The sequence below is a fragment of the Trematomus bernacchii genome, unplaced genomic scaffold (genome assembly GCF_902827165.1).
Source record: "Trematomus bernacchii unplaced genomic scaffold, fTreBer1.1, whole genome shotgun sequence".
Classification (NCBI taxonomy): domain Eukaryota; kingdom Metazoa; phylum Chordata; class Actinopteri; order Perciformes; family Nototheniidae; genus Trematomus; species Trematomus bernacchii.
This window is the reverse complement of record NW_022987839.1, coordinates 6,344,126-6,357,039: the sequence shown is the minus strand read 5'-3', so window position 1 is coordinate 6,357,039 and position 12,914 is coordinate 6,344,126. Positions and strand designations below refer to the sequence as shown.

Genomic DNA, 12,914 nt, shown 5'->3' with positions numbered 1-12,914 from the left:
CTCAACTCATATTTCTCTGCATGGAAATGTAAACTTTGCTCTAAATATGTGTTGAATATTGATATTGATGTATTTGTATGTTGTTGTTGAAAAACATGTGAACACCTTTTTGCTAATGCAGCTCTTTTATTAAACCCTGCACATGTTTCGTCAGGTTGGTGTAGATGTTTCTTACACACTACTGGAAAGGGAACCCCAAAAAGCTTAATAAAGTTTATTTAAGTCTATTTAAGTCTCGCTGCCATACTATAAATCCCACCATACACAAAGGGCTTTAAAGACTCACACTCGCCCTTTAAATGTGATTGATTTGGATTCATTCTTGATTCTCCAGCTCTTACTCACAGCTCAGTTCGATCCGGATGAAGTCTCTGATGCCCAGGTTCTCCAGGAACACACCGGAGGAGGCGGTGGTTTTAAACAGGAAGGAGATATCCGCGCTCAGCTCTCCGTGGAAGGTCGGGAAGTGGAGGTACGACGTCTCCTTGTCGAAAAACGCAGCGTTCCAGAAGTTCTCTGAGAAAAGGAAATGAAAACTCCTGGTCAAGATTACTAAGATTCAAACATTTCCCAAATTCGGATCAATAAAGTCTAAATCTAATCTTATCTTGTCTAAATAAATGGAAAAACAAATAAGATACAAAATAATCCTCATTGCATTTACATTTTAATTTAAAAAACTGAAACTTGAACAACTTGTATAACATTTTGTTTATGTATTTTTTTTTTAAGTGGGTATTTTACAGTGTATGACTTATTCTGTATATTTTAGATTGTGTATTCTATTGATTCTTGTAATATACATATTTACCATTAATGTTTATTGAATTCGTTTTTTTGTATAATATTTGAATTTATATCCAATGCCTTATTAACATGTTGCTGTAAGAAAACAATTTCCTAATTTCCTTAGTATCAATTAAGTATGTCTAATCTAATCTAATAACTAATGCTGCGTTCACACCGGACGCGATGCGATGTTTGGGGGCGGCGCGATTACATGTAAAGTCAATGCAGAGACGTGGACAGACGCAAATTCGCTCCGACGGCAAGCATGAAGCGGTGGACGCGAATTCCGCGGCGCGATTGAGGCGATTGAAGGGGGCCGCAACAAACGCTCGAGTTCAATTTTTTCAACTCGAGCGTCATATTCGTGTGACGCGATTTCGCGGTAGCCAATCAGCGGTGAGGATCTCAGCCTGCCGTCACTGACGTTCAACCAGAAAACATCAGCCGTTAGCTGTTAGCAGTTAGCACACAGAGCTCACAGCTCCTCATATCTGTTCAGAAACTGGACAAAAGTTCAACAAGTACAAACCACAGACTGTCTGTGTCATGGCGAATACAGTCGCTGGTTTATTTATGTCTGTAGGCCGTTGTTGTGAGTGTGGACGGAGCATATACAACGTTAGCTTAGCCAAACTCCATTCAGAAAACACACATTTTAAAAAGGTTTTTCGCCTGCCGTCTTGTCTGCAGACTTGTCAAAGCATTAATTCATGGTTTTTACTAACCGGTATCAGTATGTTGTAAAGTAATCTATAATCACTAATATTGTTAACATGTATTAGGAACAGGCTACAAAAGTAGCAACAATCATACAGCATATATAAGCCACTGCAATGAACACACACACATTTTCCCTAGGCATGTTTAACGCACATACATTGGCCTTCTCTGAACTTCCTCTATCCTCGGTGTCAGCTCACTTTAAATGAATACATCTATTGATAATTCAAAACGACCATTATCTCTCTAACTGTGTGTGACCCAACTCAGTGACATACATCATTTAGCTTAGCATGTGATCTGTAATGAATATCAGAAATACGCTGTATTAAACATTCTGCTATGGAAGGGTGCAGTGTCAAAAGTTCATAATGTGTGTGCTTCTTCATGATTGTGAAACTAGCTAGAGCAGCGGTTTTCAAAGTGTGAGGCGCGCCTCCCCTGGGGGGCGCCAGAGAGCTTCAGGGGAGGCGCAGCGTGAGAAAAAAAACGAGAAAAAGACGAGTAAAGTGACACTTGCACACTTTTGGCTGTCCGTGGAGACCGAGTTCCCCCACCTCGCCAAAAAGGCTGTAAAAGTGCTCATTCCCTTCACCTCCACCTACCTGTGTGAGTGCGGGTTTTCCGCATTGACTTTGATCAAAAGCAAGTGCCGGTCAAGGCTGCAGCCAGAGGATGATCTGCGTTTATTCCTGTGTGCATCAAAGACGCACACTCATTGTTCCCACTAAAGTAGGGGTGAGTGTAATAAGGAGGCAAAGTTGACGTTCAGTGTGTTGCCGGGAGCATATAAGGATTTATCCACGATGTTGAAAATGTTAAAAAAAAAATGTGTTGAGAACACGGCGTGCGAAAATATACGGGTCGTGCCTGCAGCTAGATTTGCCTGTCCTCTGTAAGAAGGTGTCGGCGACTGGCATGCAAGGAAGAACGGCTGTCCACAGGCTGTTCCAACTTTAACAACTTTATTAACTTCCAGGGTAGTGAATTGAACATGCAATTGTAATTGGGTGTGTGGTATATTTTCATGCACGCACACGCATGTTCCACAACACACAAACTGAACAACACTCAATTGTCCGATCGCTACCAGTGTCCTTGCGATGAATGCGATCTTGTTATAACAACAAAGTGCACGTTACTGATGCAATATGGTTGAGACCATTCGGGCTTATTCTAGAGGGGTGCAAGGAATAGTTCAAGTAGTGGGGGAGTTTTATACAATATGTTTAAAACATAAAGATAAAAAGGTTTTAAAAAGTTATTGTTTAATGTTTTAAGGAGGTGACGCTACTCAGCCAATCACATCGGTGCAGTCAGTGAGTCAGCACGACAGATTCAAACACACACACAGAGACGAGACAAGAGGAGAGAAACAGTCTTCATTTTATCTTACTGGACCTCTTTGAAATGCAATTGAATACCCCTGCAACAACAATAATAATAATAATAATAATAGCAATAATAATTGGGAGGGGGGTCGCGGCTGTTCTTATGTTCTCTGAGGAGAGGCTCACCTTCCCACACTTTGAAAACCCCTGAGCTAGAGGAAGTGACATGTACCAAGAGTTCAAGGTGTGTGTGCTGGCAACGTGTTGTTGTGAAATGAAGATTAAAGTAACCTGTAGTCTGTTTCTATATAACATTACAAAGACTGATTCTTATTATTACATTATTTGCTTATTATGCTCATTGTATGTGCTGTGACTAAAGTAACCTGTGTTCCCAGTGTCAAGCTATGAGTTTGCTTAAACATATGTGTGTGCTTAATTACACTGGGTCCTCTTTAGTAGCAGCCTGCATAACAGGAAGCTAGAAATATGAAGAAATTAAATATCACTATTGGGACACAGCGGGTCAAATATTGGACACAGCGGGTCAAACATCGGTTATGTGCAAACTTGAACATGACTCACGCGCAGTGGCGGCCGGTCCATAGGGGCGCTAGGGGCGCCGCCCCACCTCTTCCCATATTGAAAAAAAAAAATAATAATAATAATTAAAATTAAAATTAAAAAAAAAAAATATGTTTAAAAAAATATATATGTTTTTATTTTTATTTTTAATGAACAAGGTAAATATTATATAATTGGTATCAGTAAAATGTATAATCTACAATAAAATCTCGTTTAAAATTGTGTTACGATGTCTAAAGTTACTGATAAGTCACATGTTTCCTGCCTGGCCTTGCCCATGCACCTTCTCTCGTCTGGGCGCTAAGAGAGGAGCCTTCAACCAGTGCAGCAGCAGCCACCAGCAGCTGACTGTTGCTATCTGTAACGTGTAAACTATGCCGCGAAAATATAATTTCAGCCAATCAGCGTCGTCAAAGATGACGGTCACCAGGCGCCAATGTCAGCGCCCAGTGCAGTCTGTGAGTAGTTTGGACAGTGACTCGTATCCGGTTGACGCAGTAGTTGATGAGGATGGCTTCGTGTGCAGGTGGAGTCTCCGGACCTCGGTCCCCGGCTAATTCTGTTCAAGAGCTAATCTCCAATCCTTTCGAAAGGAGAAGTTTGGCAGATAAATTGTTGCTTAAAGACCTTGCACCGGACCAACCCGATTTGAATATATCGCAGCAATCTCGTGAAAAAGACAACATTTATACACGAGGCTTCACAAGTAGCTGGTACACAAGAAAGGCTTGGCTAGCTGGATGCAAACAGGTAAATGCTGTCTTTTGTTTCCCATGCTTGGATATCACTTTATATGTAGAGAGGAGGTTTCCCATGGTTGTTAGAAGTTTATTAATAAGTGGGCATTTATCACAGAAGTGATTGTTCTGTCTCCACGTTTGTTGCATTGTCTGTGATGTATTTTCCAACGGTTATAGCTCCTGTTCTGTCCCAGCAACACTACACGGTTTGCAGCTCCACCACATTTTTGGTTTATCTTCGGTGTCGCTTAAAATCTGCTTCCCATCGGACTAAAACCTCCACGTAATCTGAAGACAGATACTTGAAGTTATTTAAACCTTTTGCAAACTTTATGTTCTTTCTTGCTCTAGCCTTGCCAGTTACATTGTACATAACACATATATTATCATTATGCTAAGTGGTTGTTCGTGTTAGACGATGTAGCTTTTTCATTTCTGAGTTATTGCTATATGTAAATAAGCCTGTTTGTAAATAATCCTCAGAGAAACAAAGAAAAAACACAATTTATGACATTTTGTGCTGTGGTTATTTTTTTTTAAATTGCATTTATTCACAGTTCAGTTTGAAATGCTTGTAGTGACTTGTATTGAACCACTTAAATATTTATAATTAATGCTACTGAAAAGATGCTATTAATTTTATATCTCACATGCAGTTCACTGTAAAGCTACTTGGTGAAGGTGTTGGTTCATAAAACATGAACAGTTTTAAGAAAGAAAAAAACAGACCAGTTCTGAGAACACAAATTCCTGGTAAAGTAGTAGATGTTCAGGTTGATAAATAATATTTTCCACACTGAAGATTATGGAGGTATTGATCAGTCTTCTCATATTTTTAAGCCTCGATTTCTCCTTTCCCCCCCCCCCCTCTAACATCACCAGAAGTCATCATTTAAGGGGTCATTTCTCGAAAAAAGTTTCCGGGGGAAAACCCCCCGGACCCCCCCGGGTAGGTCACTTACGGTACGTCAAGAGCCCCACCAAAAAAAAAGACCACCGGCCGCCACTGCTCACGCGCCAGATGGCGCGAACCAGACGGAGTCAACGGCTGCTGACTCATTGCCTCGGGTCCGCCCAGGATGAGCTACGACCAATCATATTTAGCGGGGAGGAGCAACCGACATAACTCCTCCCTCCCTTATTGTATAAACACTGTATGATTCTTGCAATCGGGGCTCACTCTTAGCTCGCTGTCCTGATAACGGGTATCACACAGGAGCATTAGCTGAGTCCGGAACGTTTCGTGATCTGTACTGTTGCTTTTACCATTAAATTAAATCTTACTATTATAACTGTATCCTTCTCCGGTGTTAAGTTCTTATTCTACTGCAGACTCCTCTCCCATCAACGAACGGCGCGGAGCTCGAGTATACCTTCACACCGCCTGACTCTAGGTGGCGCTCCAACAGTTGTTACTTCGGCATCATTTTGAAACGTGTATTACAATTTAATCACGGTAAAATATGTTCATTTTGTTGTAGTTGTAGCTCCCGAGCCAGCGCGTCTTGTTTGAATGACGCCAGTAAACACAGCTGGCAGCCGCGGTGAAACTCGACCGTTTAGAGCGATGCGATAGGAGCGATTAGAACGTAGCGAATATTCGCTCCTGTGGGGATTGTCCACAGTATTGAGTATGTAAGTCGCTTTGGATAAAAGCGTCTAACAAGTAACATGTAATGTAATGTAATTGAAATGAGAGGCAACGCAAGACCGGTGTGTTGTATGAGGATTGACAACAACAACAAAAAATGTGTTTGTCTGTCAACACCATGCAGTCTGACAGAATAAAGTAAACAAAGGTACATTTCTATGATAGGAAGTTTTTCTTTCATCATGTTGTAGCCAGGCAACTGGACTAGACTTACTGTCTCCATGACAACGGAGCGGTCCCACCCTGTACGCGGCCTCTGACCCCGGCCTCCTGACGTCACCTAGCAACAGAGAACGGACGGGGAGGCTCTCCTTATGGGTGAGCAGCCCAGAGTCCTCAGTCCTGCAGGAGGAAGAGGAGGAGGAAGAGGAAGAGGAGGAGGGGGAGGAGGAGGAGGAGGAAGAGGAAGGAGGAACATAGTGAGGAAGCAGGAAGAGGAAGGAGGAAGAAAATAAAAGATGGCGGATTTCAAAAATCAGCAAATTCACGCAACTCACAAACTCCCATCTAAGACCATTTCCTTGAGAAAAAAATTGGTGTTTGTTTTAAATATTGTAATCCCCTTGTGTATATTAATAATAATAATAATAATAATAATAATAATAATAATAATAAAATTGATTAAAAAGCTTATGTCTCCATGGAAGGCCCTCTCCTTTTTGAATAATACACTGATAAAAACGATTTTGCTCTAGTAAATAATACTATGATTATGTGTTTAAATTATACAAGAAATTACTAATAATTTTCTTTTACTCAAAATCTCTCCTTTTATTTAATGTGTTTCTTGAATTTGCAAGTAATTTTGTATCTTCATTTTGGTAAGTACATTTAAATTATAGCACCAAGTAAATGTTAACTAAAGTAATGTGTTGACCTACAACCTGTGAAAAGCTAGTAAAATATACCTGGGCAATATGAGTAAAGGTGGGCGATGCCCCCGGTGACGTCAGAGGAGTTTGCGCACAGTACAGACATTTGAAAAAAAGCAGACGTTACAGTTGACGAGAGCATGGACCCTCGTCTAATATGAATACTCGTAGATTTTGAATCATGTAGGTATATGTTTGTACTTTATTAACTCTGTACATCCCTGTTAGCTTGTCAGCTTAATGTGGATATCAAACAAACGTTAGCTAACGTCAGTGTTTCAGCTTAGCAATTTAGCTAGTTAGCGTGCTAGCTAATTTAGCCTGCTTTCATGGACGAGGCACACACAATATGTAATACTTAGTGGTTTAGTAGTTGCTTCAAATTACTTAACAGCTTGCGAAATTCACCGTTTTGAATACAAAATGTGGCAGTGGGGCACTAGTAGTTCAGAAGAGGTTTTTTTACTTGGGGGGTGTTCGCTACATTTTCAAATGCTGCTCGGTAGTAAAGCAGTGTGGCGCCAAACTGAGTTTTCCTTTACTGTGGGAGTCAAGTCAATTCACTCACATGCATCCGACTGTCTGTGATGCACATGTGTGCTTTTATTTCCTGTGTACACTGAGACAGATAGCGGCACCAGATTCCTACAAAAAGGTTATGTCACATTCACTGCCATGGACGCTGCTCTGTGGGCCAGTCTGTGATGCGGCCTGTTTCACTGCAGCCTAAAGGAGAGGGGTGATCCAAGACTACAGGGACAAGAGTTACTGTATTAGAAGTTGAACTGTTGGTGTCTCCTTCTGTAGCGCGCTAAATTGAAGTTAAGGCATAATCTTTGTTTCCAATATCTTTCTGTACTTACAGTTATGTGTGTTCGCTACAATAATTGATATGTCTGTTAAACAGCACCACGTTGAAGTTAGACGGAATTCGCCGCCCTCCCGCCTGATGGAGCTTCTGGAAGAGTCTGCAGAGGAGTTGATTCAAGAGAACCAGGTAAATGTTCTGCTTGATTTGTGTTAAAATGTGTCTGCTATTCTGTTTGTACATCTTGCCAGTATGTGAAAAACCTCTTCAGTCTCCAGTTGTTAAGTTAACATTTAGATAAAGTACATTGGAATCTAATTTTACTGTATAATATTTATATATATTTTCAAACTTACTCAATTTCAATGTTTAATATTCTGATTGAAAATGGGGGTTTCAGGAGAATTGATAGTTTGAGCCTGTAGAACCCAATTATTTAATCAGGTTTACTTCCTGTTTGGAACAAAGCAAACATTTAATAAACTGAGCTTCCTTACTTGTAGTCATACTTTGTCCGTAACAAATAAGAGTTAATATAAATTCCCATATCTACACTGTAGCTACTGCATATGATAATAAAGCCCTTTGAACCTTTTGAAGCTCACCCCATCCCCTCTGCTTAAAAAGAACATGTAAAATCAATGGCTACTTAAAAACTAATTTAAATAGCTAATTCAACCCAATCAGTTTTAGTAAAGTCACAGAAAAGTTTACAGTACTGTATGTTAACACTGATTTACATGTTTTGACAGAATGGAGGCAAAGATATCGTGGAAAAAGGACTATGCTGAGTGTCGTGAAGCTCCATGTCCCCCATAAAGTTCAGCAAAAGAAGACGCCACCTCCAACGCGTCCATCTCCATCGAGGGATCGGCGGTGCTTGTTGAGTGTAAATGTTTGGTGAACGCCTGCCTTCTGCTCACGGACATCATCCATGCAATGAACTTAAGTAACAAATCAAAGTTGAAATACGCTTCTGTCGTTTTCCAAAATCTTTCTTGAACTTAATTTCCTCAAGATTTCTCTTGAAAGTCCACATGTTTGCATAAGCAGTGGTGGAATTTTGAGGTACTTGAGAATTTTCTTTTCGTTGCACTTTATACTCCACTACAAATCAAAAGGAAATATTGTACTTTGTGATTCACTATCTTATATAGAGTTTATAAAGTATAAGGTTCTGTTTTTTAATTTACCAAAAAATGTAAATATTGTTAGAAATCCTTGAGCTATTACGTTTTTGTTTGTTAATATTGGATTTTTTACTACAGGGTACTTTTTACATGTAATACTCAAACAGCATTTAGCTAATTATACTTTTACTTAAGTAACATTTTCATTACCAGACTTTCACTTGTAATAGAGTATTCTTACAGTGTGGTATGAATATATTTACTTAAGTAAAGGGCCGGATACTCCTTGGACCTCTGAGTGGCAGTATATCAATGTGTTTCTGTGCCTGCTTTGTTTAATTTAACGGATGTATGTGCAGTATTTGTTAAAATCATTGTAAATTGTATTAATCATGGCTTGTATCAGACAACAGAACAAAAATAAATGTGTTGTTTAAAAGTGTCAACTGTTTCATGTTTTGTAGTAGCCTTAGTGTAAAACAGTTTTATTGAATAAGAATTGCATTTGATGATACTTAATAATTATATTTAAATATTACCTACATATTTATTAAATAAAAGATAAGAATAGCAAGTAAAAACAACCTGAAAAGCCAAATATTTTTTACTGGAGATTTGTAATAAGATGCAAATGTAATCTTAAGTAAAATGTACTGACAAAAACTGAGTGTGACAGTAAAGTTTACTTAAGTGCCTTTAGTAACAAACACTTCTTAAAGGTGGGGTAGGTAAGTTTGAGAAACCGAATCGAGATCGCTAGAATTTGAAACACAACCGGAGAAAATCTGCCACTTCCTTACAGAGCCCCTCCTCCAACACACACGAACGCGCACATGACCAATGAGGGCACGAGATAAGTTTGTGCACAGATGGAAGGCTGACAGGCAGGTAGGCCATCCAGTTATTTTAGCCGGGCCGGCTAAAATGATTGGTCGTGCTTTTTACAGGTATACTTGAAATATACCTTGTTAAATGTACTTTAAGTTTTCTGAGTGCGTTTTCTTACCTCGAATGTCCTAAGTAAATCTTACTCCCCGTTTTTTTCAGTGTAGTTACAATATTAATAACAATAATAATAATAACTATGAAAAAGCAAAATACGTATTACATTCTTCTTCTTCTAATTATTATTATTAATATTCACAAGGGCATTTCATGGAGACTTAAGCTTTTAATAAATGTTGATCCTCAAAGTCCTAAATTCGTTAAATCTGTAGTGTAAGAGTTTGTTAAAGTACATGGTTCATGGTACTCAAAGACTTGACATGTACAGGTAAAAGTTAATAAAAGATAATAAAGAAACACACACAAAACAGACAGTTAATTCCACATTTAAATCACCAGAAACAGGGAATGTTTATCTAAACTTGGACATATGGGTGCAGATGTGTTTGAGTAGAGAGGGTTACGAGTTTGAATAATGTGCCATACACTTTATGGCATAAAGGATGCTATTGCAGTATTCGATTCTGGATGATTGCATGTTTTACTGGCTGCTGTAAACATTGCTGTGTGAAAACATAATAATAGCCTTCCTGGCATTCAATCCTCTGCATTTTCTGGAACAGCTACTCCAAAAACAAGACACTTTCCGTCCATTTACACCCACACGCAGCTTCACACACTCAAGATCACCGCCCGCTTGCCTTGTTGCTGAGGAAAGTTTTGTATAAAAATACACGCAGGGCTGGAAGCGAGGAGAGTTTACAGCACTATGCGATGAAATATTAAAGAGCAGCCGATCCGCTCTGTAAAAATAGATTCAAACTGTTTGTGCTGGGAAATGATATGTGAGGAAAAAGCCAAGATGACATGAGGAGATGTTAAAAGTTGTTTTGATTGTGCTCTGCTCAAATTATCCCAGTCGATTTATTGTTTGCTTTCCTGCAGAATGTTGATGACTGTAAACCTGCAGACGCTTTTAGCACTCATGTTTACTATTCAATACAAATAAATCAATAGGAGGAGTACAATCAGAAATGTCTTGTCCTATATTAAGCAGAAAGTTAGCATGAGCAGAAAATATGGAATCATGCCGTTACAATGACATTTTAAAACCCTAAATGTGTCCGTCTATGCGTTTCCAGCTAGTTTCATTACGTTTCATACAACTAAAATGAAGTCATAGTCTTTCCTGATTTAAATGCCATCTTATCTCTAATTGAAAAACTATGTATCTATTTTCAACAGTGTTTTAATACAAAGACACGAGCAAGGAACAAAAAAGTCATATCAAACTAAAGGTAAGATTCTTTTTTTAATAATTTGTGGAAAAGGCTGGTTTAATGAACACATTGCTTCACTAAGCTGTCCATTGTTTTACAAGTTAGTAATCATCATGTTGTCCCAGCATTTAAGCAGAACATTAGGGAAATTATACCACCACAGATTTAACGTCAACGACTGCATTAATATATACTTTACTATTTGATAAAGCAGTACGTTTATATCAATCAATGTCCTTCTTCCTGAGTTATTTACCATTTTTTTCCATTAATTATGTGATTTATTTTGCAATGTTTTTTGCAACCGTCTAAGGACAGAGGGTGTCGTATGCTGAAGGTCTGTAAAGCCCCCTGAGACAAATGTGTAATATGTAAAACTGGGCTATATAAATACAATGTGATGATTTTAGATATCCAGGACAAGCCTTTTCACGATGCAATGTGTGTTTCAGTACCACTCGGTGCGGCCGGCGTCACAGTTGCAGTAGTGTTGAGGAGGAGGAGGAAGACACAAAGGAGAAGGAAGAAGATGGGGTAGATAAAGAAGAAGAAGAAATAGAAGGGGAGGAGTAGGAACATGTCAGTATTAATAACCACGTCTGTAAGTATTGCTGTGTCTCAGTACCACTCGGTGCGGTCAGCGTCACAGTTGCAGTAGTGCTGAGGGTCCACACAGTCTCCCTGCAGCCCGCACACACACTGCTGGCTGCCCGGCTGAGCCCCCCCCCCAATAAGACTGGACACGACCGGGAGCGGGACCCCCGAGCCACCAGCTGAACGGAGAGCCCTCTGAAACACACACAGTAAACACACAGTGGTGAATAGTACTTAAGTATTTTACTCGAGTACTATTTGACATATATGTACTTTTATTTCCATTTAAAGCTACTTCATACGTCTACTTCTCATGTTTTAGAGATGAATCGTACTTGTTTACTCCACTATATTTATTTTAACACTCACAGTTACTTTGTACATATAAAAACACATGACATGCTGATATCGTATAATACCTTACTGTAGTATTTCAAGTATTGAGTCCACACATCCACTACAGAACTAAAATGCTCTTACATGTTTTAAAAATAGGATAATATGATAACAATAATAAAATAATATTGTAAGAGGTCAATTCTGCATAACGAGTACTTTTACTTTTGATGATTCTAGGTGCATTTAGCTTATTATTCTGTTCTTCATATTATTATTATTATTTATTAAGTTTACACAAATGCATATACCCTACAGGAGAAATAAAGGTTTACACATGTTTTAATCTAGCAAATAACTATTTATCAATTTTTGGCTCGGTGACATGTGAGTCTTTCATTTAAACACAATAATAATAATAATAATAATAATGGGTTCCATTTATAAAGCACTTAATATTCGAATTCAAATCCCGAAGTGCTACAAGCAGTGAGCATGAACAGTATAAATAGACATGACACAATATACCAAATACAATCACATACTGAAACAGCACGTATAAAACTAACTATCAAAGAATACATAACACTTGTGAGGCTGTGAGGTCTGCTATTGTTTTGTGTGTTGTCAGCATCATTAATATAATGTAGAAAACATTGCGAGTAAAGGTAAGCAAATGTCAATGAATTACCTCTTTCCAAATAACTCTACGAAATCTCTCTACATTCATTTTCTATCATCTATTTTCTAACTTCTTTCCTGCAAAACAGGATTGCTATAAAGCTTTTTAAAGAATTACATTTTATTATAAGTCACTCTAAGAGTATCAAATGCCAAGGAGGTAAAACACACCCTCCATCCATCCATTTTAATTTGAATTAATGGCAGTGTTTTCCACAAGTAAACATTGTTCTTCACAGCATGATGGTCAATTAATGACTGTGGAGACACAGAGAACTTAATTTGACTCAATTTAAAAGAAGGAGACATTTCAACTAATCGTACAAAGCCCATTTGTCTGGCTCATTGGTGAAAAGAAAGAAAATGATAGGAGCCTGATTACGTATCCAGCAACGAGCATAAGAATAATTTTGTTTTGTTTAGTAGAGCGGGAAAGATGTGTGAGGCCCCAG

At 38.6% G+C, this 12,914-nt stretch overlaps 1 pseudogene; it reads right to left on the bottom strand.

Annotated features, from left to right (window-relative positions):
- The window catches only part of LOC117500119, a 104,731-nt pseudogene that overhangs the window by 29,487 nt on the left and 62,330 nt on the right, over positions 1-12,914 (bottom strand).